Consider the following 23,253-nt stretch of genomic DNA (forward strand, 5'->3'; position numbering starts at 1 on the left):
CAAAGAGATCTTCTGTTAAATCTGACAATTCATCTTGATGGTTGTAAAGTCGTCTCAAATAAAACTGTGAAGGACCTCGGCGTTACTCTTGACCCTGATCTCTCTTTTGACGAACATATCAAGACTGTTTCAAGGACAGCTTTTTTCCATCTACGTAACATTGCAAAAATCAGAAATTTTCTGTCCAAAAATGATGCAGAAAAATTAATCCATGCATTTGTTACTTCTAGGTTAGACTACTGCAATGCTCTATTTTCCGGCTACCGGATAAAGCACTAAATAAACTTCAGTTAGTGCTAAATACGGCTGCTAGAATCCTGACTAGAACCAAGAAATTTGATCATATTACTCCAGTGCTAGCTTCCCTACACTGGCTTCCTGTTAAGGCAAGGGCTGATTTCAAGGTTTTACTGTTAACCTATAAAGCGTTACATGGGCTTGCTCCTACCTATCTTTCCGAGTTGGTCCTGCCGTACATACCAATACGTACGCTACGGTCACAAGACGCAGGCCTCCTAATTGTCCCTAGAATTTCTAAGCAAACAGCGGGAGGCAGGGCTTGATCTCCATTTTTATGGAACAGTCTGCCTACCCATGTGAGAGACGCAGACTCGGTCTCAACCTTTAAGTCTTTACTGAAGACTTATCTCTTCAGTAGGTCATATGATTGAGTGTAGTCTGGCCCAGGAGTGTGAAGGTGAACGGAAAGGCTCTGGAGCAACGAACAGCCCTTGCTGTCTCTGCCGGGCCGGTTCCCCTCTCCACTGGGGTTCTCTGCCTCTAACCCTGTTGCAGGGGCTGAGTCACTGGCTTGCTGGTGCTCTTTCATGCCGTCCCTGGGAGGGGTGCGTCACTTGAGTGGGTTGAGTTACTGACGTGATCTTCCTGTCTGGGTTGGCGCCCCCCTTGGTTTGTGCTGTGGTGGAGACCTCTGTGGGCTATACTCGGCCTTGTCTCAGGATTGTAAGTTGGTGGTTGAGGATATCCCTCTAGTGGTGCGGGGGCTGTGCTTTGGCAGAGTGGGTGGGGTTATATCCTTCCTGTTTGGCCCTGTCCGGGGTTTCTTCGGATGGGGCCACAGTGTCTCCGGACCGCTCCTGTCTCAGCCTCCAGTATTTATGCTGCAGTAGTTTATGTGTCGGGGGCTGGGGTTAGTTGGTTATACCTGGAGTACTTCTCCTGTCTTATCCAGTGTCCTGTGTGAATTTAAGTATGCTCTCTCTAATTCTCTCGTTCTCTCTTTCTCTCTGAGAACCTGAGCCCTAGGACCATACGTCAGGACTACCGGGCATGATGACACCTTGCTGTCCCCAGTCCGCCTGGCCTTGCTGCTATTCCAGTTTCAACTGTTCTGCCTGCGGTTACGAAACCCCTACCTGTCCCAGACCTGCTGTTTTCAACTCTTAATGATCGGCTATGAAAAGCCAACTGAGAGACCTGAGCACCTAGGACCATACGTCGGGACTACCGGCCGTGGTGACTCCTTGCTGTCCCCAGTCCGCCTGGCCTTGCTGCTATTCCAGTTTCAACTGTTCTGCCTGCGGTTATGGAACCCCTACCTGTCCCAGACCTGCTGTTTTCAACTCTTAATGATCGGCTATGAAAAGCCAACTGAGATTTATTCCTGATTATTATTTGACCATGCTTGTCACTTATGAACATTTTTGAACATCTTGGCATGGTTCTGTTATAATCTTCACCCGGCACAGCCAGAAGAGGACTGGCCACCCCTCATAGCCTGGTTCCTCTCTAGGTTTCTTCCTAGGTTTTCGCCTTTCTAGGGAGTTTTTCCTAGCCACCGTGCTTCTACACCTGCATTACTAGCTGTTTGGGGTTTTAGGCTGGGTTTCTGTACAGCACTTCGAGATATTAGCTGATGTAAGAAGGGCTATATAAAATAAAATTGATTGTTATAGGAACATTATGCAGTGAGTGCTGTTTGTCTGTTAGGAACATTATGCAGTGAGTGCTGTTTGTCTGTTATAGGAACATTATGCAGTCAGAGTGTTGTTTGTCTGTTATAGGAACATTATGCAGTGAGTGCTGTTTGTCTGTTATAGGAACATTATGCAGTGAGTGCTGTTTGTCTGTTATAGGAACATTATGCAGTGAGTGCTGTTTGTCTGTTATAGGAATATTATGCAGTGAGTGCTGTTTGTCTGTTATAGGAACATTATGCAGTGAGTGCTGTTTGTCTGTTATAGGAACATTATGCAGTCAGAGTGTTGTTTGTCTGTTATAGGAACATTATGCAGTCAGAGTGTTGTTTGTCTGTTAGGAACATTATGTAGAGTCAGAGTGTTGTCTGTCTGTTATAGGAACATTATGCAGTCAGAGTGTTGTTTGTCTGTTATAGGAACATTATGCAGTCAGAGTGTTGTTTGTCTGTTATAGGAACATTATGCAGTGAGTGCTGTTTGTCTGTTATAGGAACATTATGCAGTGAGTGCTGTTTGTCTGTTATAGGAACATTATGCAGTGAGTGCTGTTTGTCTGTTATAGGAATATTATGCAGTGAGTGCTGTTTGTCTGTTATAGGAACATTATGCAGTGAGTGCTGTTTGTCTGTTATAGGAACATTATGCAGTCAGAGTGTTGTTTGTCTGTTATAGGAACATTATGCAGTCAGAGTGTTGTTTGTCTGTTAGGAACATTATGCAGAGTCAGAGTGTTGTCTGTCTGTTATAGGAACATTATGCAGTCAGAGTGTTGTTTGTCTGTTATAGGAACATTATGCAGTCAGAGTGTTGTTTGTCTGTTATAGGAACATTATGCAGTGAGTGCTGTTTGTCTGTTATAGGAACATTATGCAGTGAGTGCTGTTTGTCTGTTATAGGAACATTATGCAGTCAGAGTGTTGTTTGTCTGTTATAGGAACATTATGCAGTGAGTGCTGTTTGTCTGTTATAGGAACATTATGCAGTGAGTGCTGTTTGTCTGTTATAGGAACATTATGCAGTGAGTGCTGTTTGTCTGTTATAGGAACATTATGCAGTGAGTGCTGTTTGTCTGTTATAGGAACATTATGCAGTCAGAGTGTTGTTTGTCTGTTATAGGAACATTATGCAGTGAGTGCTGTTTGTCTGTTATAGGAACATTATGCAGTGAGTGCTGTTTGTCTGTTATAGGAACATTATGCAGTGAGTGCTGTTTGTCTGTTAGGAACATTATGCAGTGAGTGCTGTTTGTCTGTTATAGGAACATTATGCAGTGAGTGCTGTTTGTCTGTTATAGGAACATTATGCAGTGAGTGCTGTTTGTCTGTTATAGGAACATTATGCAGTGAGTGCTGTTTGTCTGTTATAGGAACATTATGCAGTGAGTGCTGTTTGTCTGTTAGGAACATTATGCAGTGAGTGCTGTTTGTCTGTTATAGGAACATTATGCAGTCAGAGTGTTGTTTGTCTGTTATAGGAACATTATGCAGTGAGTGCTGTTTGTCTGTTATAGGAACATTATGCAGTGAGTGCTGTTTGTCTGTTATAGGAACATTATGCAGTGAGTGCTGTTTGTCTGTTATAGGAACATTATGCAGTGAGTGTTGTTTGTCTGTTATAGGAACATTATGCAGTGAGTGCCTGTTTGTCTATGTTATGCAGAGAATATATCTTTCATTCTATAACAGAAACACACCAGCTAAGAGGCTCTCAGTAACTCAGGTTATTGAGCACCACTGACCAGAAGCTCCAAATATAAAGAGAGATACCGGCTCCTAATGAAATAGGCTACATTTTCTCAGATAAAATGCCTACAGTGCATTTGGAAAGTATTCAGACCACTTGACTTTTTCCACATTTTGTTACGTTACGGCCTTATTCTAAAATGGATTAAATTGTTTTTTCCCCTCACCAATCTACACACAATACCCCATAATGACAAAGCAAAAACAGTTTATTTTAATTTTTTTGCAAATGTATTACAAATAAAAAACAAATATCACATAAGTATTCAGACCCTTCACTCAGTACTTTGTTGAAGCACCTTTCGCAGCGATTACAACCTTGAGTCTTCTTGGGTATGACGCTACAAGCTTGGCACACCTGTATTTGGGGAGTTTCTCCCATTCTTCTCTGCAGATCCTTTCAAGCTCTGTCAGGTTGGATGGGGAGCGTCATTGCACAGCTATTTTCAGGTCTCTCCTGAGATGTTCGATCGGGTTCAAGTCTGGGCTCTGGCTGGGCCATTCAAGGACATTCAGAGACTTGTCCCGAAGCCACTCCTGCGTTGTCTTGGCTGTGTGCTTAGGGTCGTTGTCCTGTTGGAAGGTGAACCTTCGCCCCAGTCTGAGGTCCTGAGCGCTCTGGAGCAGGTTTTCATCAAGGATCTCTCTGTACTTTGCTCTGTTTATATTTGCCTCGATCCTGACTAGTTTCCCAGTACCTGCCGCTGAAAAACATCCCCACAGCATGATGCTACCACCATCATGCTTCACCGTAGGGATGGTGCCAGGTTTCCTCCAGATGTGACACTTGGCTTTCAGGCCAAATAGTTTAATCTTGGTTTCATCAGACCAGAGAATCTTGTTTCTCATGGTCTGAGAGTCTTTAGGTGCCTTTTGTTAAACTCCAAGCGGGCTGTCATGTGCCTTTTACTGAGGAGTGGCTTCTGTCTGGCCACTCTACCATAAAGGCCTGATTGGTGGAGTGTTGCAGATATGGTTGTCCTTCTGGAAGGTTCTCCCATCTCCACAGAGGAACTCTGGATCTCTCTCAGAGTGACCATTGGGTTCTTGGTCACCTCCCTGACCAAAGGCCCTTCTCTCCCGATTGCTCAGTTTAGCCGGGCGGCCAGCTCTAGGAAGATTATTGGTGGTTCCAAACTTCTTCCATTTAAGAATGATGGAGGCCACTGTGCTCTTGGGGACCTTCAATGCTGCAGACATTTTTTGGTACCCTTCCCCAGATCTGTGCTTTGACACAATCCTGTCTCTGAGCTCTACGGACAATTCCTTCAACCTCATGGCTTAGTTTTTGCTCTGAGAATTTCTATCTCTAATTAATCAAACTTAATGCTCTGAATAATTCCCAGAGGGTGTAAGGCTCTGGTTTAATCATGAATTAAACAAAGGTCCACAACCAGCAAGAATGATCTGTATGTTTAATCATGGAGAGCTCTGCCGCCAAAACACACATATACAGCTTTTATACGTCACACAAAGGCACTTTGCTCCGCCCACCTTTAGGAGGCCTTTAAACAGTTTCTCAGTCCCCTTCACTCTGGAATGTTTGTCTCAGCAGTTTCTAACTCCCCCCCCTGTGTTAGTGGGTTCATAATGATAACCCTAACACAGTTCACACAGTCATCATCAGTATTGGGGTGAACAATTTTAGTCATAATCATAATTCCTCAATCAGACATGCACTGTCAACTGTGGGACCTTATACAGACAGGTGTGTGCCTTTCCAAATCATGGCCAATCAATTGAATTTACCACAGGTGGACTCCAATCAAGTTGTAGAAACTTCTCAAGGATGACCAATGCACTTCTGCTCAATTTTGAGTCTCATAGCAAAAGGGTCTTAGTATTTATGTCTATAAGGTATTTCTGTTTTACATTTTTAATACATTTGCAAAAATGTCTAAAAACCTGTTTTTGCTTTGTCATTATGGGGTATTGTGTGTAGATTGCTGAGGATTTTATATTAATTTAAATCCATTTTAGAATAAGGCTGTAACATAACAAGGCACTGTATATTTAGCAGGTTAACCCTGTGGTATATTTATTATATATTTAGCAGGTTAACCCAGTGGTATATTTATTATATATTTAGCAGGTTAACCCTGTGGTATATTTATTATATATTTAGCAGGTTAACCCAGTGGTATATTTATTATATATTTAGCAGGTTAACCCAGTGGTATATTTATTATATATTTAGCAGGTTAACCCTGTGGTATATTTATTATATATTTAGCAGGTTAACCCTGTGGTATATTTATTATATATTTAGCAGGTTAACCCAGTGGTATATTTATTATATATTTAGCAGGTTAACCCTGTGGTATATTTATTATATATTTAGCAGGTTAACCCAGTGGTATATTTATTATATATTTAGCAGGTTAACCCTGTGGTATATTTATTATATATTTAGCAGGTTAACCCAGTGGTATATTTATTATATATTTAGCAGGTTAACCCTGTGGTATATTTATTATATATTTAGCAGGTTAACCCAGTGGTATATTTATTATATATTTAGCAGGTTAACCCAGTGATATATTTATTATATATTTAGCAGGTTAACCCTGTGGTATATTTATTATATATTTAGCAGGTTAACCCAGTGGTATATTTATTATATATTTAGCAGGTTAACCCAGTGGTATATTTATTATATATTTAGCAGGTTAACCCAGTGGTATATTTATTATATATTTAGCAGGTTAACCCAGTGGTATATTTATTATATATTTAGCAGGTTAACCCAGTGGTATATTTATTATATATTTAGCAGGTTAACCCTGTGGTATATTTATTATATATTTAGCAGGTTAACCCTGTGGTATATTTATTATATATTTAGCAGGTTAACCCAGTGGTATATTTATTATATATTTAGCAGGTTAACCCAGTGGTATATTTATTATATATTTAGCAGGTTAACCCTGTGGTATATTTATTATATATTTAGCAGGTTAACCCAGTGGTATATTTATTATATATTTAGCAGGTTAACCCAGTGGTATATTTATTATATATTTAGCAGGTTAACCCAGTGGTATATTTATTATATATTTAGCAGGTTAACCCAGTGGTATATTTATTATATATTTAGCAGGTTAACCCTGTGGTATATTTATTATATATTTAGCAGGTTAACCCTGTGGTATATTTATTATATATTTAGCAGGTTAAGCCAGTGGTATATTTATTATATATTTAGCAGGTTAACCCAGTGGTATATTTATTATATATTTAGCAGGTTAAGCCTGTGGTATATTTATTATATATTTAGCAGGTTAACCCAGTGGTATATTTATTATATATTTAGCAGGTTAACCCAGTGGTATATTTATTATATATTTAGCAGGTTAACCCTGTGGTATATTTATTATATATTTAGCAGGTTAACCCAGTGGTATATTTATTATATATTTAGCAGGTTAACCCAGTGGTATATGTATTATATATTTAGCAGGTTAACCCTGTGGTATATTTATTATATATTTAGCAGGTTAACCCAGTGGTATATTTATTATATATTTAGCAGGTTAACCCAGTGGTATATTTATTATATATTTAGCAGGTTAACCCAGTGGTATATTTATTATATATTTAGGAGGTTAACCCAGTGGTATATTTATTATATATTTAGCAGGTTAACCCAGTGGTATATTTATTATATATTTAGCAGGTTAACCCAGTGGTATATTTATTATATATTTAGCAGGTTAACCCAGTGGTATATTTATTATATATTTAGCAGGTTAACCCAGTGGTATATTTATTATATATTTAGCAGGTTAACCCTGTGGTATATTTATTATATATTTAGCAGGTTAACCCAGTGGTATATTTATTATATATTTAGCAGGTTAACCCAGTGGTATATTTATTATATATTTAGCAGGTTAACCCTGTGGTATATTTATTATATATTTAGCAGGTTAACCCAGTGGTATATTTATTATATATTTAGCAGGTTAACCCTGTGGTATATTTATTATATATTTAGCAGGTTAACCCTGTGGTATATTTATTATATATTTAGCAGGTTAACCCAGTGGTATATTTATTATATATTTAGCAGGTTAACCCAGTGGTATATTTATTATATATTTAGCAGGTTAACCCTGTGGTATATTTATTATATATTTAGCAGGTTAACCCAGTGGTATATTTATTATATATTTAGCAGGTTAACCCTGTGGTATATTTATTATATATTTAGCAGGTTAACCCTGTGGTATATTTATTATATATTTAGCAGGTTAACCCAGTGGTATATTTATTATATATTTAGCAGGTTAACCCAGTGGTATATTTATTATATATTTAGCAGGTTAACCCTGTGGTATATTTATTATATATTTAGCAGGTTAACCCTGTGGTATATTTATTATATATTTAGCAGGTTAACCCAGTGGTATATTTATTATATATTTAGCAGGTTAACCCAGTGGTATATTTATTATATATTTAGCAGGTTAACCCAGTGGTATATTTATTATATATTTAGCAGGTTAACCCAGTGGTATATTTATTATATATTTAGCAGGTTAACCCAGTGGTATATTTATTATATATTTAGCAGGTTAACCCTGTGGTATATTTATTATATATTTAGCAGGTTAACCCAGTGGTATATTTATTATATATTTAGCAGGTTAACCCAGTGGTATATTTATTATATATTTAGCAGGTTAACCCTGTGGTATATTTATTATATATTTAGCAGGTTAACCCAGTGGTATATTTATTATATATTTAGCAGGTTAACCCAGTGGTATATTTATTATATATTTAGCAGGTTAACCCAGTGGTATATTTATTATATATTTAGCAGGTTAACCCTGTGGTATATTTATTATATATTTAGCAGGTTAACCCTGTGGTATATTTATTATATATTTAGCAGGTTAACCCAGTGGTATATTTATTATATATTTAGCAGGTTAACCCAGTGGTATATTTATTATATATTTAGCAGGTTAACCCTGTGGTATATTTATTATATATTTAGCAGGTTAACACAGTGGTATATTTATTATATATTTAGCAGGTTAACCCAGTGGTATATTTATTATATATTTAGCAGGTTAACCCTGTGGTATATTTATTATATATTTAGCAGGTTAACCCAGTGGTATATTTATTATATATTTAGCAGGTTAACCCTGTGGTATATTTATTATATATTTAGCAGGTTAACCCAGTGGTATATTTATTATATATTTAGCAGGTTAACCCAGTGGTATATTTATTATATATTTAGCAGGTTAACCCAGTGGTATATTTATTATATATTTAGCAGGTTAACCCTGTGGTATATTTATTATATATTTAGCAGGTTAACCCTGTGGGATATTTATTATATATTTAGCAGGTTAACCCTGTGGTATATTTATTATATATTTAGCAGGTTAACCCAGTGGTATATTTATTATATATTTAGCAGGTTAACCCAGTGGTATATTTATTATATATTTATCAGGTTAACCCAGTGGTATATTTAGCTGGTCGTGATGAATGTTTTATCCTGCAGCGTGGGCTGAATGCAGGGCAGCTATTAAATATGTATATCTGCCACAGTCATGACCTCCTGGCATATCAACCAGTCATCAATGAATTAACATGATTCATTTACATAATGCTCTCTGACAACACAACACACTCACCAACACAACAGCAACAACACAACACGCTCACCAACACAACAGCAACAACACAACACACTCACCAACACAACAGCAACAACACAACACACTCACCAACACAACAGCAACAACACACTCACCAACACAACAGCAACAACACAACACACTCACCAACACAACAGCAACAACACAACACACTCACCAACACAACAGCAACAACACAACACACTCACCAACACAACAGCAACAACACAACACACTCACCAACACAACAGCAACAACACAACACACTCACCAACACAACAGCAACAACACGTTTTTTCTGCCTTTTATCTTTCAGAATCCTGAGTTAACTCCATCTCTGCATATTGGTTTAGTGCTATGTACTGTATCATGGTTCGGTGACTCACCAGTCTGTGTGTGTGTGTGTGTGTGTGTGTGTGTGTGTGTGTGAAAGCTGTGTTTTTGTCAGGTGTGTGTGTCAGTTGTGTCTGTGTGTGTGTGAAAGCTGTGTTTGTGTCAGGTGTGTGTGTGTGTGTGTGTGTGTGAAAGCTGTGTTTGTGTCAGGTGTGTGTGTGTGTGAAAGCTGTGTTTGTGTCAGGTGTGTGTGTCAGGTGTGTGTGTGTGAAAGCAGTGTGTGTGTGTGTGTGTGTGTGTTCAGTGTGTGTGTGTGTGTGTGTGTGTGTGTGTGTGAAAGCAGTGTGTGTGTCAGGTGTGTGTGTGTGTGTGTGTGAAAGCTGTGTGTGTGTGTGTGTGTGTGTGAAAGCAGTGTGTGTGTTTTGGCTCTATGACGCCGGGGCTCTTAGACAAAGTTTAGCAACAGCTCAGCCCGCCTGCATTATTCAGCCAGGACTGAGCCCCAGGATAGGGTTACCCCAAGCAGCACAGCTGATACATTAAGGTGCCCTTTGCAACTATAACGGGCCACACACACCTGACACACACACATACGCACACCTGACACACGCTACACACACACCTGACACACACACATACGCCTACACACACCCGACATACACACGCTGTGTGGCCAGGGCTGAGGTGACCAGGGGGACGGAGGCTCCATAACCAGAGAGAGTGTCGTCTCGACTCAGTGGGGAGAGACACAAAGGACTGCTGCGGGACACAAAGGCACGCTGACGTGGGATAAACTTTCTCACACACCGTGTAGGAGAGGACACCCCTGAACCGTGTAGGAGAGGACACCCCTGAACCGGGGAGTCTCTCAGAAACACGTCGCTCCGTGTGGGGGGGAAACTCCTGACAAAACTCAGGCTGCAGCCAAGAAGATAACCAACGGCTGGAGAGCACCGACAGAAAACGGACAGAACAGCAGCAGGACACCGGCAGAACACCGGCAGAACACCGGCAGAACACCGACATAACACTCGGACAATGGGAGGCAGTCTGAGGACGATACAGCTGACATATCTGTAGGATTTTCCTTGTTGCGTCATTTTTAAAACCACAGAGGAAAAACGTTGAAGTCTTTCTACCTGCCTGGGTTTCGAAAATATCCTGTATGATCTTTCCTGCTACGTTAAGACTGTCTGGACCCCTTTTTTTTTGCACGGTTTTTAAAGAGGACTTGACCATTGAGTCTGTGTGATAAGTGTGACTGATGGTATCAGCCTGGTGTGCGGTAGGTCAGAAGTGAACAAGCCTCTGGCAGCCTGGTAGGGTACAGCAGTGAACAGTGGGAGCTGTTGCTGCATGCTGTAAGGAACCCCAGTCTGCTAGACCACAGAGCTGTCCGACTCTGACTCATCCCTTCAGACTGAGAAGTAATGTGACCAACCGCAGACCGCTGTGATTCAGACTCCGTTACTAGATCGTGTTTTGGACGGCATTGGTTTGGGTTCGGCTGTTTCAGTTCACGTTACAGGAGAAGAGTGGGTCTGAGGCGTTGCCTCATTCAGACAGAGACAGACGGACGGGAGGAGATGCTGCTGCGTTTGACTGAACTCTCCCTCCCCTGCCGGGTCGACAGCAACCCTCTGACCGGCTCCGGCCTGGTTTCACCTCATCTCCCTCTAGCACGGTCCCTGGCCTGAGACAACATGCCACCTAAGAAAGGAGCAGCAGCCAAGAAAGGAGGAGGAAAGGAGGACAAGAAAGGAGGAGGAAAGGAGGACAAGAAAGGAGGAGGAAAGGAGGACAAGAAAGGAGGGAAGAAAGAGGAGCCGGCTAAAGTTAAAGGAAAGAAGTCAGAGGAGGAGGAGGAGGAGGTGCCGAGCGAGGAGGAAGAGGAGGATGAACAGAGTGAGGAAGAGCAGAAAGCTCCACCGCCACAGAAAGGGAAAGGGAAGGTTGCTCTGAAGGGAGCCTCTAAAGCCGTAGCCATGAAGGCTATGGTCAAGCCGCCTCCCAAACGAGGCCAGCCCCCGCCCCCCGAGGAGGACGAGGTGGAGGAAGAGGAGGAAGAAGAGGTGAGGAAGCCACAGATGAATAAGATGGGAGCGGTGAACCTAAAGACGATGACTCAGGGGAACATCAAGGGAACCAAGGCCATGATGGGGTTCGCTGCCAATGGACAGAAAAAGACAGTCGCCGCCCAGAAGGTCCAGAAGAAACAGGAAGCCAAGTCTCACTTGAAGGCTCTGAGCGGTCTGACAGGTAAGGCCTCGCCCTTCTCTGCCTCCGCACCTAAAAAGCCCCCGCCGCCGGCGAAGACCCCGCCCAAGAGGAACATGAAGAGCACGTCTCGTCTGTTTCTCAGGCTGTCAGGATCTAAGAAGACCAAGCCTCCCACCAAAACCAAGCAGATCCTAGGCACCACTAAGCTGTTCGCTGGCTTCGGGAAACCCAAATCTCCTCCTCCAGAGAAAGACAAGCCAGCGCTGCCCAGCACCTCCAAGTTCTCCATGTTCACCAGGAAGGAGGAGAAGCCCAAGGAGCCTCCTGGTAAGAAGGGTCTGCTGCTGTCTAACCTGGGGGCCCGCGGCCCCGCTGCCTCAGAGCTGGCTAAAGGACTGGGGGGGAAGTTTAAAGGCACGTTTGGCAAGAAGAAGGACGAGGGCTCTGAGTCTGGGTTTAAGAGTAAAGGCTGGGTGCTGGGGAGGATAGCAGGAGCTGCTAACTGGCTGACTGGGAGGTTCCTGTCCTCTAAGGGCCGGGGGCGGCTGGGGGCAGGTAAGAAGCTGTCGTTCGCCACGCGGGACCCCCGGGCCAGGCTGAGGGGGGGCTACTACAACCAGGACTATGAGGATGATGAGGAAGAGGAGGAATTCAGCTATGATGAAGATGAGTACGACCAGAGGCCCCGAGGTCGTTACAGACGACCTTTAACCTACGCCTCCTACGACCCCTACGGAGAGCTCACGGAATACTACGAGGACAAGTACGGTTACTATGACGACAAGGGCAACTACTACGACTACTGCAGTGACGACGACTACGATGAGTACCTTGACGACGAGGTGGAACACTACGACCCGTACGGTTACTACGATGACGGGTTTGACTACCTCGACCACAGGCAGGGGCTGACGCTGGAAGAGTATTGTTACTACGGCGATGATAGTCTGGAGTACTACTATGGCGATGACGGACTGCTGTATCCGATGGAGACGGAGTACGGTTACTACTACGATAACGAATACCACGACCCTAACGAGATGTTGGATTGCTATGACGACCAGCTGGGGTATCACAGCCCGCAGTACCTGGATTATGGGATGTCTGAGCGGTATGGGACGTTGCCGGGTTACGATGGTTTCTATCTGCCAGACCACACAGACCCTGCTGCTGGGATAATGGGCTATGCTGCTATTGATCAGTTCAACCCCTATCCGCCTTACCCGCCCCACCAGTTCTACCCTTTCCCCATGGAAGCTGTTCTGGAGTCAGTACAGCCGGGGGTTGTGTACGGGGCTGACCAGCTGTCCTACCCAGCAGCTGACCCAGGATCAGACCAGTTCCGGCTGCCGCGGCCACAGGTCAGGCTGTTTGGCAAGGAGAGATTAGAGGTCGGCCACGCCCCCTCCTCCCCTCACCTGGCCCTGAATGACCTGGACATGATGTCAGAGATCCAATACGAGCCCCTCCCCCTCCCCCAGTACCCCCCCACATCTCACCCCCGGCCTCCCTCCCCCACCCCCACAGCCAAGCTCATCCAGCAGGCCCACGGCCGCTCCCCTCTCTCTGCCTCCCCCAGCCGGATCTCCCTCACCCCTGTGGGGGTGACACAGCTCCCCCCTCACGCCTCCCCCCTCTATCACCACTCCCCCCTACCTCTAGAGCCAGTGTTCCAGCAGTTCACTCCACAGATGGGACAGATCTCAGGGATGGGACCCTATCCACCCATGGCTTCACCTTTTCCACCGATGGCTCCACAGATGGGACAGATCTCAGGGATGGGATCCTATCCACCCATGGCTTCACCTTTTCCACCGATGGCTCCACAGATGGCCTCCCCGTATTCCCCCATGTTTTCCCCAATGCCAGTGCGTCGTCTCGTCCCCCACCCGTCCCCTCAGCTCTCTCTAAGCCCTGGTTCTCCAGGTATGGGGCGCGTCCCTCACCCCCCTCACCCCGTGGACCCCCACCTCTCCCCTCAGCTCTCCAGGAGGGGGTTTCCTCCCCCCCATCTTCCCCCCTCTCCGCAAGCCAGGAGGCGCACCTCCCCCCCTTCCTCGCCCATCCCCTCCAGACGAGGCCCCTCCCTCAGGGCTCAGAGTCAGCTGTCCAGGAGGAGACTCCCCTCTCACCCGTCTCACCCCCCTCCCCCCTGCTCCCCCCTGGCCAGTCCCCCCTCCTCCCCCCGAGGATCCCTGAGGAAAAGGAGCCCTCCCCCCTCACCCAGACCCTCCTCCCCTCCTCTCTCCAGAGCTCGTCTGATTGGAGGAAGGAAGCAACAGAGCACACTGTCTCGCGCCTCCTCCCCCTCCGCCTCCCCCCTCAGAAGGAACCCACCCCTTGGGGAATACAGACCCCTGTCTCCAACATTCCGTCCTGCCTCCCCCTCTCCTCACCCCTCTTCTCCCACCCCCTCCCGTATGTCCAGCCGCCCCCTCCCTTCCCGCACCTCCACACGGCACCTCAGAGGGGGTCGTGGCCAGGTGCCCATGGGGGCGGTGAAGCCCTCGCCAGGTAACCCCTACCTGCAGAGACGCAGTCGGCACGGTACCCCCCTCACCCAGAACGTGGCTCCCTTCAGGTCGTCGGTTCACAGCGTCCCAGGGGGCCAACCCCCCCCAGCAGGACAGACGCATGGCCCCGGCCCACCCACGTTGGCGCGCTCAGGGTCCCGGCCGGTTGGGGTCAGGGAGTCGCAGCGGACCCCCCAGGGAGGCTTCCATCGCCCCGTAGGGAGGGGCCACCCTCTCGTCCACATGCCCAGGAACCCTCCTCCTGGCAGGCAGTCGTTCAGAGGCCCTCCCCCTTCCCCCGGCCCTAGCCGTCCTCACTCCCCCCAGCCCTCCATGAAGCAGCAGGGTGGTCCTCTCTCTCCACAGCACTCTGTTAGACGCCCCTCCTCCCCACAACACAAGCAACCCTCCTCCCCCCTGCCGTCCCGTTCCCCCCCTCCCTTCTATCCCTTCTCCCCAGCCTCCTTCAGACCCCATCACTCCCAGGTCGTGACCCAGTACAACCACACTATGGAGCCCGGAGCCTTACTGACCAACGCTCACCTGCCCTCCCCTCAGCAGCGGCCCGCCTCCCCCCATACTCCCCTCCGTTACGACCCTCGTTCCTCCTCCCTCCTCGGCAGTGCTATCCAGAACCCTTACCTGCGTAACGCGTCCTACGGTTCACCTGTACAGAGAGGCCCCTCCCCCTCGCCTGGCGGCCAGCTGATGATGTCATATGATGGACAGGTTAGCCAGGGTTCCTCCCACCAGCTGTCTAACGCCCCACAGCGGAACCCTCTCCTGCGGAACGCGTCTTCCTCCTCTCCCCTGTCTCAGTACGACCCTAACCTGCCCCAGCCCTCCCCCAGTCAGCCACATCCCTCCCCCCAGCTGTCTAACGCCTCCTACTCCTCCCCACTGGCCTCCTCTCCTCTCCAGAGGAATGCCTCCCTCTACACCCCCGTCCTCTCCCCCTATCAGACCCAGTCCTCCTCACCTCGTCTCTCCAGCACCATGCTCAGCCCTCAGCTCCGCAACGCTTCCTACGCCTCCCCCACACTTCACAGACCTCCTCACCCCTCCTCCCCCGCGCTGTCCACCACTCTTAGCTCCTCCCACCATCTGCAGGGGTCAGCATTCCGCCTACCCGACGGTTCCGTGATGATGTCACAGGGTTCCGTGGCGATGTCAGGGGGTTCCGAGGGGAACAAGAGCAGCGGAGGTGGTGGTTCTACTGGTTCTGTCTCTCTGATGTCTAATGCTCTGCAGAACACCAGCATGAGACAAGCTACCTACCGCCTACCAGACGGTACTCTGGTCACCAGGACTGAACCCACTCCTCAACCCTCCTCTTCCTCCTCTCCAAACCTCTCCTCAGCTCTTCTCAACCCAAACCTCCGTCAGGCTACGTACAGATTACCGGATGGAACGCTAGTAACCCAGAACGAGCCTCAACCGGTTCCCTCTCCCTCCTTCTCTCCGAATCTCTCCTCAGCTCTCCTCAACCCAAACCTCCGTCAGGCTACGTACAGATTACCGGATGGAACGCTAGTAACCCAGAACGAGCCTCAACCGGTTCCCTCTCCCTCCTTCTCTCCGAATCTCTCCTCAGCTCTCCTCAACCCAAACCTCCGTCAGGCTACGTACAGATTACCGGATGGAAGTCTAGTAACCAGGACTGAACAAACTCCTCAGCCGTCCTCTCCGATGCTCTCCTCCGCCCTCCTTAACCAAAATCTTACCAAGGCTACGTACCGTTTACCCGACGGAACTCTAGTAACCAGGAACGAGCCTCAACAACCTTCTCCGATGCTCTCCTCTGCTCTCCTCAACCAAAATCTTACCAAGGCTACGTACCGTTTACCCGACGGAACTCTAGTAACCAGGAACGAGCCTCAACAACCTTCTTCTCCGATGCTCTCCTCTGCTCTCCTCAACTCCAGCATGCGGACAGTGTCCTACAGACTCCCAGACGGCTCTCTGGCCCCTCCCAGTGCAGCTCCCTCCTCCCCCAACCTGTCGGGCGCTCTCCTGAACTCTGACCTGCGCTGCGCCTCCTACCGCCTCCCGGACGGCTCCCTGCTGTCCCGGGCCCAGACCCCCTCCTCTCCTAACCTCTCCTCTGCTCTCCTCAACCCTAATGTCCGTGGCGCCTCCTATAGGGGGGGGTCTCTGGCCCCTCCTAGCCCCTCCCCCAACCTGTCCAAAGCTCTCCAGAACCCTAACATGAGTTCAGCCACTTACAGACTACCTGATGGGACCTTAGTGACCCGGACCCAGCCTAGCACACCCCAGCTCTCCAACGCTCTCCAGAACCAGAACCTGCGTTCAGCTACATACAGACTTCCTGACGGGAGCCTGATGACGAGACCTGTTCCCGCCACCCCCCAGCTTGGCAATGCCCTGCAGAACCAGAACCTCCGTGGGGCCTCCTACCGTCTGCCCTCCTCGCTGGAGGAGCCTGGAGGGGGGCGATACGCCGTGGTCATGCCCCAGGTGCAGGGCTCTGGGCCGGGGCAAGGGGCAGGGCATCACTGGGCTCAGGGCCCGGGGCCTGGGGCTGGGATGAGGACACAGGCTGGGGGTCCAGGGGAGCAGGTGGATGTGTGGGGGTCAGAGACAGTGCTGCCCCACCCCACCGTCCAGAACCTCACCAAGTGGTCCATGTACCGGGATGAGGAGCTGCTGGACCCCCCGGGGCCCCCCCACCATGGACAGAGAGAGATGGAAGACCCTGAGCCAGAGTGGGCTCCTAACAGGGAAGGGGAACCCACTGGGCCCTGGTATGACAAGGTAATACTGGTTTCACTATAGAACCCACTGGACTCTGGTATGATAAGGTAATACTGGTTTCACTATAGAACCCACTGGGCCCTGGTATGACAAGGTAATACTGGTTTCACTATAGAACCCACTGGACTCTGGTATGATAAGGTAATACTGGTTTAACTATAGAACCCACTGGGCCCTGGTGTGATAAGGTAATACTGGTTTCACTATAGAATCCACTGGGCCCTGGTGTGATAAGGTAATACTGGTTTCACTATAGAACCCACTGGGTCCTGGTGTGATAAGGTAATACTGGTTTAACTATAGAACCCACTGGGCCCTGGTGTGATAAGGTAATACTGGTTTAACTATAGAACCCACTGGGCCCTGGTGTGATAAGGTAATACTGGTTTCACTATAGAACCCACTGGACCCTGGTATGATAAGGTAATACTGGTTTAACTATAGAACCCACTGGGCCCTGGTATGATAAGGTAATACTGGTTTAACTATAGAACCCACTGGGCCCTGGTATGACAAGTTAATACTGGTTTCACTATAGAACCCACTGGACCCTGGTATGATAAGGTAATACTGGTTTCACTATAGAACCCACTGGGCCCTGGTATGATAAGGTAATACTGGTTTAACTATAGAACCCACTGGGCCCTGGTATGATAAGGTAATACTGGTTTAACTATAGAACCCACTGGGCCCTGGTGTGATAAGGTAATACTGGTTTAACTATAGAACCCACTGGGCCCTGGTATGATAAGGTATTACTGTAATAGTGAAAATACTGGTAGTACAGGTTCTACTGGTACGATATGATAATACAGTAAGCTATTACCGGTATGATATGGTAATACAGTAAGCTATTACCGGTATGATATGGTAATACAGTAAGCTATTACCGGTATGATATGGTAATACAGTAAGCTATTACTGGTATGGTATGGTAATATGGTAAGCTACTACTGGTACGATAAGGTAATACTGGTACTACTGGCACAATAAGGTAATACAATAGGCCACTACTGGTACGATAAGGTAATACTGGTACTACTGGTACAACAAGGCCATAATGGTATGATAAGGTAATACTGGTACTACTGGTACGATAAAGTAATACAGTAGGCTACTACTGTTATGATAAGGTAATACTGATACTACTGGTACGATAAGATAGTACTGGTAGTACCGGTACTACTGGCATGATAAGGTAATACTGGTACTACCGGTACTACTGGCATGATAAGGTAATACTGGTAATACTAGTACTACTGGTATGATAAGGTAACACAGAAAGCCACTACTGGTATGATAAGGTAATACAGAAAGCCACTACTGGTACGATAAGATAATACTGGTACTACTGGCATGATAAGGTAATACAGCAAGCCACTACTGGTACGATAAGATAATACTGGTAATACTGGTACTACTGGCATGATAAGGTAATTCTGTAAGCCACAACTGGTATGATAAGGCAATACTGTCACCACTGGTATGATAAGGTAACACAGTAAGCAACTACTGGTGAGATAAGGTAACACCGTTACCGCTGGTACGATAAGGTAATACAGCAGGCTACTACTGGTATGATAAGGTACTACTGATAAAATAAGGTGATATAGTATGGCTACTACTGGTAAGATAAGTTAATATGGGTAATACTGGTACGATAAGGTAATACAGTAGGCCACTACTGGCACGATAAGGTAATACTGTTACTACTGTTAATACTGGTACTACTGGTATGACAGGGTAATACAGTAAGCCACTACTGGTATGATTACGCGCTACTGGTACTACTGGTACAATAAGGTCATACAGTAGGCCACTACTGGTACGATAAGGCAATACTGTTACTACTGGCACGACAAGGTCATAATGGTATGATAAGGTAATACTGGTACTACCGGTACTACTGGCATGATAAGGTAATAGCTATAATACTGGTACTACTGGTATGATAAAGTACCACTGGCACTACTGGTACGTCAAGGTACTACTGGTAATACTGGCACGTTAATGTATTTACATTTACATTTACGTCATTTAGCAGACGCTCTTATCCAGAGCGACTTACAAATAGGTGCATTCACCTTATAGCCAGTGGGATAACCACTTTACAATGTTTTTTTTTTTTTTGGGGTGGGGTAAGGGGGGTAGAAGGATTACTTTATCCTATCCCAGGTATTCCTTAAAGAGGTGGGGTTTCAAATGTCTCCGGAATGTGGTGAGTGACTCCGCTGTCCTGGCGTCGTGAGGGAGCTTGTTCCACCATTGGGGTGCCAGAGCAGCGAACAGTTTTGACAGGGCTGAGCGGGAACTATGCTTCCGCAGAGGAAGGGGAGCCAGCAGGCCAGAGGTGGATGAACGCAATGCCCTCGTTTGGGTGTAGGGACTGATCAGAGCCTGTAATGTAATACTGGTAATACTGGCATTACTGGTATGATAAGGTAATACTGGTATGATAAGGCAATACTGTCAATACTGGTATGATAAGGTAATACTGGCAATACTGGTACGATAAGGTAACACCGGTACTACTGGTACGATAAGGCACGAAAAGGTAATACTGTTAATACTGGTATGATAAGGTAACACCGGTACTACTGGTACGATAAGGCACGAAAAGGTAATACTGGTAATACTTTTATGATAAAGTAATACTGGTACGATAAGGTAATACCGGTAATACTGGTACAATAAGGCAATACTGGTATGATAACTGGTTCTCGATGCGATGACTTGTGGGTGTTGGTAGATTAGGCCCTCCTGTAGCTCAGTGGGTAGAGCATGGCGCTCGCAACGCCAGGGTTGTGGGTTCGATTCCCACGGGGGGCCAGTATGAAAAATGTATGCACTCACTAACTGTAAGTCGCTCTGGATAAGAGTGTCTGCTAAATGACTAAAATGTAAAAAAAAATGTAAATATACTCAACCGTGTGTGTGTGTGTGTGTGTGTGTGTGTGTGTGTGTGTGTGTGTGTGTGTGTGTGTGTGTGTGGGTGTGTGTGTGTGTGTGTGTGTGTGTGTGTGTGTGTGTGTGTCTGTGTGTAGATGTACTCTATCCGCAGCCTGCCCAGCATGGTGTACCGGGAGCAGCCAGAGGAAGATGGACTAGAGGACATGACACAGCTGGAGTGAGAACACACAACACAACACAACACAACACAACACAACACAACACAACACAACACAACACAACACAACACAACACAACACAACACAACACAACACAACACAACACAACACAACACAACACAACACAACACAACACAACACACACCCTTATTGAAGAGATGTGGATGCTGCTGTTTTAGCTGGTCTGTGTGGTTCTGTGTGTGTTATGCTGCTATTTTAGCTGGTCTGTGTGGTTCTGTGTGTGTTATGCTGCTGTTTTAGCTGGTCTGTGTGGTTCTGTGTGTGTTATGCTGCTGTTTTAGCTGGTCTGTGTGGTTCTGTGTGTGTTATGCTGCTGTTTTAGCTGGTCTGTGTGGTTCTGTGTGTGTTATGCTGCTGTTTTAGCTGGTCTGTGTGGTTCTGTGTGTGTTATGCTGCTGTTTTAGCTGGTCTGTGTGGTTCTGTGTGTGTTATGCTGCTGTTTTAGCTGGTCTGTGTGGTTCTGTGTGTGTTGTTCCAGGGAGGTACACGAGGGAGCTGTGCTGCTCAACCTGAAGAAGAGGTTTGAGAGAGAGATCATCTATGTGAGTTTACTAACAACACACTGACACTGGACGTCCGTTACCAATTCCACTAATAACAGTCACACACATCCCTCTATCCCCTGGACAGGGAGGGAGGGAATGGATGGAGGGAGGGAGGGAGGGAGGGAATGGAGGGAGGGAGGGAGGGAGGGAGGGAGGGAGGGAGGGAGGGAGGGAGGGAGGGAGGGAGGGAGGGAGGGAGGGAGGGAATGGAGGGAGGGAGGGAGGAATGGAGGGAGGGAGGGAGGGAGGGAGGGAAGGAGGGAATGGAGGGAGGGAGGGAATGGAAGGAGGGAGGGAGGGAGGGGATGGAGGGAGGGAGGGAGGGAGGGAATGGAGGGAGGGAGGGGAGGTAGACGGTCTGTCTGTCATTATACAGCAAGTTATTGCTAGACGTACAGGTAGGATCATGCTGTGTGTTATTAGTGGAATGTGCCTGTGTTTATGTGTGTGGAAAAAGTACCCCAATTGTCATACTTGAGTAAAAGTAAAGATACCTTTTAATAGAAAATGACTCAAGAAAAAGCGAAAGTCACCAAGTAAAAAATACTACTGGAGTAAAAGTCTAAAAGTAAACTAGTACTTTTGGGTGTCAGGGAAGATGTCTGCAGTAAGAAGTACATTAGTTTCTTTAGGAATGTAGTGAAGTAAAAGTAAAAGTTGTCAAAAATATTAATAGTAAAGTAAAGTACAGATAGACGTAAAAACGACTTAAGTAGTACATTAAAGTATTTTTACTGAAGTACTTTACACCACTGAGTGGGTGGGTGGGTAACATCTCTCCCCTGTCTCAGACATACACTACCAGTCAAAAGTTTGGACACACCTACTATCAAGGGTTTTTCTTAATTTTTTACTATTTTCTACATTGTAGAATAATAGTGAAGACATAAAAACTATGAAATAACACATATGGAATCATGTAGTAACCAAAAAAGTGTTAAACAAGTCTAAATATATTTGAAATTTGAGATTTTTCAAATAGCCACCCTTTGCCTTGTTGACAGCTTTGCACACTCTTGGCATTCTCTCAACCAACTTCATGAGGTAGTCACCTGGAATGCATTTCAATTAACAGGTGTGCCTTCTTAAAAGTTCATTTGTGGAATTTATTTCCTTCTTAATGCATTTGAGCCAATCAGTTGTGTTGTGACAAGATAGGGGGGGTATACAGAAGATAGCCCTATTTGGTAAAAGACCAAGTCCATATTATGGCAAGAACAGCTCAAATAAACAAAGAGAAATGACAATCACCCGACCTCAACCCAATTGAGATGGTTTGGGATGAGTTGGACCGCAGAGTGAAGGAAAAGCAGCCAACAAGTGCTCAGCATATGTGGGAACTCCTTCAAGACTGTTGGAAAAGCATTCCAGGTGAAGCTGGTTGAGAGAATGCCAAGAGTGTGCAAAGCTGTCATCAAGGCAAAGGGTGGCTATTTGAAGAATCTCAAATATAAAATATATTTTGATTTGTTTAACACTTTTTTGGTTACTACATGATTCCATATGTGTTATTTCATAGTTTTGATGTCTTCACTATTATTCTACAATGTAAAAAATAGTAAAAATAAACAAAGATCCTTCAATGAGTAGGTTTGTCTAAACTTTTGACTTGTGCTGTATATAGGTAGTATCCTGGTCTCCGTGAACCCCTACAAGATGTTCAACATCTGTCTCTCTGTCTCAGACATATATAGGTAGTATCCTGGTCTCCGTGAACCCCTACAAGATGTTCAACATCTGTCTCTCTGTCTCAGACATATATAGGTAGTATCCTGGTCTCCGTGAACCCCTACAAGATGTTCAACATCTGTCTCTCTGTCTCAGACATATATAGGTAGTATCCTGGTCTCCGTGAACCCCTACAAGATGTTCAACATGTATGGAACTGACATGGTGCTGAAGCACAAGGGAACTGCTCTGGGAGAGAACCCTCCGTAAGAACACTTCCTGTTACTGTGTTATTGTGATGTGTGTGTTTTTTAGAAGTGTAGTATTTGTGTGTGTGTGTGTTTTTTGTGTGTATGTGTGTGTGTGTGTGTGCATGTATTAATGCAATGTGGCATGTGTGTGTTATTGGTGTATTGTGTGTGTTTGTTAGAAGTGTATTGTATGTGTTATTGTGTGTGTTATTGGTGTATTGTGTGTGTTAGAAGTGTAGTGTGTGTGTTATTGGTGTATTGTGTGTTTGTTAGAAGTGTATTGTATGTGTTATTGTGTGTGTTATTGGTGTATTGTGTGTGTTAGAAGTGTAGTGTGTGTGTTATTGGTGTATTGTGTGTGTTTGTTAGAAGTGTAGTGTGTGTGTTAGAAGTGTATTGTGTGTGTTATTGGTGTAGTGTGTGTGCTAGAAGTGTAGTGTGTGTGTTAGAAGTG

At 45.8% G+C, this 23,253-nt stretch overlaps 1 long non-coding RNA gene and 1 other non-coding gene across 2 annotated transcripts in view; both read left to right on the top strand.

Annotated features, from left to right (window-relative positions):
* Nucleotides 1–22,609, top strand: part of LOC121584315 — a 41,769-nt gene extending 19,160 nt beyond the window's left edge. Inside the window, exons 2-4 of the long non-coding RNA XR_006003694.2 lie at nt 20,231–20,313; nt 20,814–20,877; nt 22,565–22,609. This is a non-coding gene — a long non-coding RNA (uncharacterized LOC121584315). The remainder of the gene's footprint in view (nt 1–20,230; nt 20,314–20,813; nt 20,878–22,564) is intronic.
* trnaa-cgc lies at nt 19,941–20,015 on the top strand. The gene has a single exon. It is a non-coding gene; the product is annotated as a tRNA-Ala (tRNA).
* Nucleotides 22,610–23,253: the final 644 nt, after the last annotated feature.

Source organism: Coregonus clupeaformis, unplaced genomic scaffold, assembly GCF_020615455.1.
Source record: "Coregonus clupeaformis isolate EN_2021a unplaced genomic scaffold, ASM2061545v1 scaf0565, whole genome shotgun sequence".
NCBI lineage: Eukaryota > Metazoa > Chordata > Actinopteri > Salmoniformes > Salmonidae > Coregonus > Coregonus clupeaformis.